This window comes from Desmodus rotundus, chromosome 11 (genome assembly GCF_022682495.2).
Source record: "Desmodus rotundus isolate HL8 chromosome 11, HLdesRot8A.1, whole genome shotgun sequence".
Classification (NCBI taxonomy): domain Eukaryota; kingdom Metazoa; phylum Chordata; class Mammalia; order Chiroptera; family Phyllostomidae; genus Desmodus; species Desmodus rotundus.
Genome location: NC_071397.1, coordinates 88,540,578 through 88,548,468, shown reverse-complemented (window position 1 = coordinate 88,548,468; position 7,891 = coordinate 88,540,578).

Below are 7,891 nucleotides of genomic sequence, written 5' to 3'. Positions count from 1 at the left end.
CTAACTTCTGTGAGAGATGTGGGATTTTTTTTTAAGCTTAAATGTCTTCTCTCTAAATATGATCTTAAAGAATTTTGTTCCTTTTATTGACAAGTAGTAATCTGGCCCTGGCTAGTGTTGCTCAGTGGACTGAGTGCAGGCCTCCAAACCAAAGGGTCTCTGGTTCGATTCCCAGTCAAGGCACATGCCTGGGTTGCAGGCCAGGTCCCCACTAGGGGGCACGTGAGAGGCAACCACCCATTGATGTTTCTCTCCCTTTCTTTCTCCCTCCTTTCCCCTCTTTCTAAAAATAAATAAATAGAACCTTTTAAAAAATGTAGTAAGCTGTGTTTCTTTCTTGTGTGGTTTATAGTACAACCCCTTGTGACATGCTTTGCTTTTGAAATGGATTTGTGAATGAAGTAGGGCCCATAAAGGCAGTGTTCTCTAAATCATACATACAGCAAAATATTATTATACCATAGATGACTGGATGAGGTGCCTTTCAATCTAACACTTAACTCTAAACTATCTTTCTAACCCACCTTAATCTGAGCACTGCTGTAAAAATACAAGAAAGTGTTTTTGCTTGTTTCCCTTCTAGGACCTACTTACCCCCCAAACAGTGTGGATGCCTTTTCTATTCCACTCAATCCCCTTGGCCTTGACCCACAAATCCCTGAAGCCTTTAGGGTGGGTTCAGGATCTAGTTCCCAATCTTTTCATCACCACAGTCCTCTGTAATTATCCATCATCCCCTTTCTTCTTCTCTCCATATGCAGAGACTCCAGATTTAAACGATTTCATTGTAACTCTGAGAAGGTATAATTTCAGTTACAAACAGGAAAACGTGACTTTTTGTTAGCTCATATATATACATATATGTAGTATTTATACAGATATAAGGCATACTGGGCCACCTCATCTGGAATTGCTAGTTGTGAGCTTTACTACTTCAGAAAGAAAACACTTTAAACACTGAAAAAGGAGGTATTGGTTCCACGTGGTGCACCACTCTTTTTAATGCAAGATGCTGCGTCAAAGTGTTGTGGGTGCCACTGATTTGCTCACACTGTTCCCAAAACAGGACAAATCCCAGCTCTACTCTAGTTCTGAGCTGTGGGCCCTGGGGGCAGAGCTCGTTAAAATGTTCTTTGTCCCCATTTCCCCAAATGCTAATAGAGGTAACTTAAGAGATGCATAGTGATGTTACAGTAATGGGTTATAAAACAATTTGAAATAATTTAAAATGTATTGTATGATGTGGGGGAGGGCTGGGGCTCTCCATCTAAAAGTAGCTTATCAGGATCACTGTGCTTATCAAAATAAATTCAACACCTGACATTTTGGGAGGAAGAACTTGCCTCTGCTAGTGAAAATAGCAAAGCAAAACAATGGTGTCCAAGACAGGATTTCAAGAACAGAGAGTCAAAACTAAGAATATTTTGGGGATTGGATGGAAAGAACGCAAAATTTAAAAAAAAAAAAAAAGTGAATATTTTTTTCTGACCTGGAGTGTGGGCCAGTCCCATTCTTTTGGCTCAGGGCTGGAAGTCATTTTGGTTATTTCCAGGTTTGCTTATGCCTCAGGGGTCCATAGGGAGGGAAGAGGACTTTCTAGAGCAGATCCCTCTGCTGGTCAATTCTTTTACCACCTCCTCTCCATCCCTGATGCTGAGATCCTTATCTTTTCAGACCTCTCCGGGTTGCTTTGATGTTGCTGTTCTCCTCCGCAGAGTCAGGGCCCTCTTAACCATGCATTTCTACAACAGTTAGATCAAGTGCTTGGCTTTTGTCATACTTGGCATTGAGACCAGTCCTGAAAAGTGCAGTTTGCCTTCTGTCTCTTTCTGAAGCCTGCTTTCCCCTGTTTCACGAATGCTTATATTAAAAACACTTAACCAAATGTGGGCAGCAACGGAAAGTTGTTTTAGTGTTGGGGCATCGGTCAGCTCGGTTTCTCCAGGGGACATTACTGTGACCTCACTGAAGAAGGGAAGAAGTAGAAGTATATGTTGTCTATGATATTTCTCTGCATAAGATGGACCGAGAAGTGGGCTTGCAGAATCGGAGTGTGGCAAGCTTGTTCAACTCTGAGACAGACTTGGGGATGGATGAAGCACCCAGAAAGGATGACGAGGCATTTGGGCTGTGGTGACTTAGGCTTTAACAAATGTCCTAGGTAGGCCTGCTTCGGATCATTCCATTTCAGGTTGGAAATCAAATTAAGTATCCCATAAGTGAACTGCAAGTCAATTTAGGGTTAATTTAGTTTTTGTATGACTGCATTTGTTTTCAATAAATTGTTAATTAAATCACAGTGTGTGGGAGTCCGGTCTTCGACTCCGATCCTGGACCAGAAATTGGTTTTACTGTCATTTCTACTTAAAAAATACGGGTGATGTGAAAAGTCATAATGCCTTTGGGTTCTTTCTTTGTGTCCAGAAGCGCAATAAAATTTCTACATGGAACAAAATTTGCTCAGGAATATCACAGCAAATTAAAGATGGTGATGTCAGAACTGTATCCTATGCAGATCTGATTCTACCCCACCTTAATGTGCAACGCATATTAAAAAAAAGAAAAGAAACAGATGCAGACTGAGATTGAGGATTGTTGGGTAGATGTAGCTCCTCTCTTCAGTGTATACATGGGAACAGTGGAAGGGGAAGGTAACCCTTCAGATCTAACTTTGGGGACCTCCACCGCCCCTTCAGTCCTTTCACCATCAGGTGGCCCTGAAACTCTCTTATTTGCATGCTTCCGATCTTCTTCTGCTAACCAGTACCCATAATCCTTCTAATAAATCTTTGTAACTAACTAAAGTACTTATTCCAGGATTATCTGCCTTTTAATACTGATTCTAGAAGTCCTCATAATCATCAAAGGAGCACACTGATGGCTTGGATTCCCACCCAGAGGACTTCTCTTTCACTCAGCTGATTCGACTTCACACTTCCCAACCTGGAGGGAGGGAAGAAGACTCACGGCTCTCCTAGAGTTTTGTTCTCCTCCAAGGGGACCAGTCCAGAGAGGAACCACAGGGCCGTTTGCCTGGCCCTCGTTTTGCTATGTAAGCTGATAAAAATCGAGAGAGCGTTCTTATCCCTTAATCCTTTGGATCCTGGGAAGAGAATTAGAAAGGCCCACTCTTGCTTTCTAGGTCTTATGGTTCTCTAATTCTCCTTTTGTACAGAAAAGTGCCCTAAGGCTGCATTTTATGTTCAAGGTTTACGTGATACAGGCTTTCCTACTACAAAGGTGCACCTTGCGGGATCATTAATATAAACTCATAATCACTGATTTGCTTACACGTGTCTACATCCTACATTGTTTGTATAACTAAAGAGAAATTGAAGGGATACTGGTTAACTTACTCATTCAGAAACTATTCTGTCTTAGCATCATGACAAGTTAGCTTGTTACTTCAGATACTTCACTGGAGCGGAAAATAAACTGAGGATCCGCTTGCCCCTGCTCCCGGAAATGTGCCAAGGTCAGGCAACAGGAAGGTCTGTGAAAACTGTGCTTCCATTTCAAAGCAATAACAATTTATAATTATCAGTGTAACATAAACGTCATTTAACAAAAATGTATTCAACACCGACTACATCATACTCCCCTCTGCTCTGGGGAAACAGGAAGAAACAAACTGCCCCTATGCCTTTGGGGGTAACCAGATGGGTACTACGAAGCTTAGTGAAATGATTCAGCTGCAAATCTTAATGGTAGGACTCACCACCCAGCACAGTCTCACCTCAGAGACTGGCTCAGTTCTTCCTGGGGTTTCCCAGAAGGCATTTGTCACATGTGCGCAGGAATAAATCTGCTGATGTTCTTCTGCTCTGGCTTTTACCTCTTTGCCCAGAGCCTTGAGAGAAAGGCTGAGAGAAAGGCCAAGCCTCTGCCCTCCATGAGGAAGGACATGGCTCCCGTGGGAACCCCTGCAGCTCTGTCAGGCTCTTCTGCTAAGTTGCCCAGTGACAGTTCCCAAGTGGGGATGAATGTCCCTCTGCCCAACACAACGTCACAATTTGTCACCTGAGCTTGAAGCAGCACTGAAATAGCTCTCTCAGCTTCTGCTTACTACACATTTCTTGCTACGATGCCCAACTTCACTTCTGGGATCAGACTGAGAAGTTGCCAACACTAATGAGCTGTGTATGTGCCGGGCACCGTTCTAAGCACTTTATGTGAATTAACTCATTTAAGTCTCGCAATGACCTGTGTTAGGGGTGGGGGTGGGGATGGGTGGGCAGTACTATTATCTTCCCCATTTTAGAGATGCAAGAATTAAGTTGCGCTGTATTAGTTATCTATTACTAGACAGCAAATGACCGCAAACTTAGTGACTTAAAACAACAAACAGTTATTATGTCACATTTTCTATGAAGCATGGCTTAGTGGGCCTCTGCTTCAAGGTCTCCCATGAGTCTGCAATCAATGGGTTGTGTAGGGGCCAGATCTCATCTGAAGGCCCAAGTGGAAAAAAATCTGCCTCCAATCTCATAACTGTGATCGTGGGCAACATTCAGCTCCTTTGGGATGTTGAATCGAAGGCCTCAGTTCCGAGCTGGCTGTCATCCAGTGGACACCCTAAGCTCCATGTCATGTGGGCATCCCCAAAATGACAACTTGTTTCATCCAGCCTACAAGAGGGAGATTTACCAGCAGGACAAAAGTCACAGTCTTTTGCAACCTAATTATGAAAGTGATAGCACAATACCTCTGACATATCCTGTTGGTCAGCAGCAAGTCACAGCTTCTGCTCACACTCAAGGGGAAAAGATTAGGCAAAAGTGTGCATATTAGGAGACATGTGTCATTGGGGGCCACTTAGAGTCTGTATGCCTCATGCAGAGAGGGTATGTCATTTACTGTCTTAGCCTGTCCGGGTGGCTATAACAAAATACCAGACTGGTGGCTTGTAAATAATGGATTTTTTTTTCTCATAGTTCTGAAGGCTGGGAAGTCCCAGATCATTGCACCAGCAGATTCAGTGTTTGGTAAGAGCTGGCTTTCCTATAACCTTACATGGCAGAAATAGTAAGGGATGCTATGGGGTCTCGTCTGTATGAACACTAATCCCACTCATGAGGGGCTCTGCCTTCAAACCATAACACCTCCTGATGGCCCCACCTCCCAATGCCATCGTATTGGGGATTAGGTCTCAACATACAAATTGGGGGGAAACAAAACCATTCAATCTGTAACACTCACCCAAGGATTAGAAGCTAACAGACAAATAAGCCAGTATTTAGCACCAGAAATCTAGCTCTAAAGGAAAGTAAGAATCAAATGCTTTTGGAAACTAGGCTATCCACAGAAACAAGCATGTACTTCTATTTTATCATCTCTTGGATGCACCACTAAAATAAGGATTGCTGAAAATGTAGGCTTTTTTTTTGTGGTTGTTAATTTTAATCCCCACACATGTTTTCGAAAAGTTTGAAAACAACATTATGTGGCTTTAACTAATTAGAAGATATGGTGACACTATCTTCCCCATACTTCTGTGGCAACAGATGTTGACTAGAGCTAAGTAACAGCTTAGTAACAATGTGCTTTCTGATTGCAACTCACTTTTTGTACTTGAATGGCATTTAGCTGTAGGCATTTGACTTTGTTGCCACTGCAATTGAGCAGAGAGTACAGTAGTACTGAGAACTGAATCATGAGCTCATTTATGGGGTAAATTAAAAGTGGTTTCTCCCAGATATCTGACATATCAAATTTCTTAGAATAATGTGAAATTTATACATAGAAATTGGATGGGACCCCCGAATATGCTATTAGCATAGCAAAGTAAATGATTAAGAAGACATCTTTATTACCCCACCAGAGAGAAGGCTGCTTGCTTATCCGAGTGTGCACTAACTAGTTCTGCCTAGGGATAGTATCTGAATTGAAAACACAACATCGTAGAGGCACTCAACAGCATTTCTGGGAATAGAATTATTCATTTGTTCCTTTATTTTGGTCAGTGGATATATATTCTTATTGCTAGGCACTATGTTAATGAATCTAATTATAGTGGCTCAAGTTGTGAAACATTGGAACACACACAATAGATCATTTTAACAATGCCCTATAGCAAGCTTGTGGTATACAGGAACAAAACCTGGGTCTTCTACCTTACCCAACAGTCCAGGCTGCCTTGGTTCAAATTTCCTTCATTATTTATATAAAATTGCAAGGTTGATTTGTGGTTATGAATATTATCCTAGGCAGGCTGTTTCTAAGTTACTATATATAATTGTGTTAATTGTCATATTCTTCATACCTCAAATAAACTTACATAGGAAATATAATTACAGCTACTACATTCTGAGCTCTGGCAATTAGATGATTCAAACTGGCTCTTTCTCTCTTCTAAGTCCTTAGGAACATATTATAAAAGGGGAATGGTATTTCCCACCGCAGTCCCAGTTGGTAATTCTGATTGTCCCATGATTCCACAGCTGCAAATCACCCTCTCACACTTGTCTCTGGCTAATGATGCTTTCCTTAATTAGCACATGACTTAAGCTTTAGTCCTGACTTATCTGTTGCCTCGGTCCGTCGGTCGCTGGGCTACCTGAGTGCAGGCTGGTCTAATTGGGAAAGAAAACCTACTCGAACATTGATGCCATTTGTTCTGACATTGAACGAAGGGAAGAGCAATTTGTCTGGTTGTTGAATTTGCTTTCTTTATCAACTGAATTTGCATTCTCTGACAACTTTTCTCTTTAACAATCTGTCTAGGCTTTATGCTTCTATTTGTGGGTTTTATTCTTTTGGTTCTTGTACCTCCCCCAACTTGAGAATGGCCTCTAGAAAAAGCTGCTAGGAGCTCTGCCTTAACTAAGTCTGCGTGAGACGGCCTGCAGGGGGTAATCTGAGGAGATGCAAGACCCTCCCCTTTAAAGTCAAACCCGTTACTGACCTGTCCTCCTCTTTGACTCTAAATTCCCAGGATCCCTGCCACCCCTCTGGATAGTTCAGGCACACAGATGGTAGCTTTGCTCTAGAAGCCTATGTCAAATACATGCGCATTAGAGAGGAGGGCATATTTGCACAAGCTTATGATCCCTGACATACTCTCTGCTTGCCACTGATACATTTCCTTGAAAAGTCACCAAGAAAAGGTTCTCTGAGTTAGGATATAAGACAGAAAATGAAAATGGGGATAGGATAAAATGGGAGAAATACACATTTTGTTTTTGAAGTGACAAATATTCATTATCATATACACAGTGGTATAGTAAATACTAAGGGGAGACATAAGAGCAATGCAAATACGCTTCCATGGGTTTGGGGATGACCTCTAATCTGACATACAGGTAACAGTGGTAGGACACGCCTGTCAAAGTGCCCAACACAGATAGGATGCGCTACGGAAGTCCCTCAGAGAGGTAATGAGATTAGAGCTGTATAATTTTGAGGGAGGAAGTTCAGACACTATCATTATATGAGCACAGGCAACTTGGAATTAGACTGTGCACAGCATGTTCTGGAGAAACAAAGGATGAAAGATTTACTTTGAGCAATGGAAGACGGAGTTGAGACTTCACCCCATGAACATGAGATAGCCACCACATATACAAATATGTGAATAGAGAAATAACAAGATGAAATGGATGTCGTTGGAAGAACTATGTCGGTGGTGGGTTTGAAGCAGGAACCAGGGGAGGAGGAAAGACTGGTTAGGCAATGGCAGAAATTCAGATTTGTCTAGGATAGTAACTAGGAATAAACGTGAAAGACAAGAAGAAAGGACTTTGAGTGTCTGGATATGGAATTATTGAAATGGAAAGGGCAAGGAAGACTGTGAGGTTCACAGACAGATTCAACTGGAGGGAGTGGGCAGTGGTGGCCCAGTGTCAGAAGACCTCATAAAGGGGAAAGCCCCAGATTTCAGTAAGTATAATCA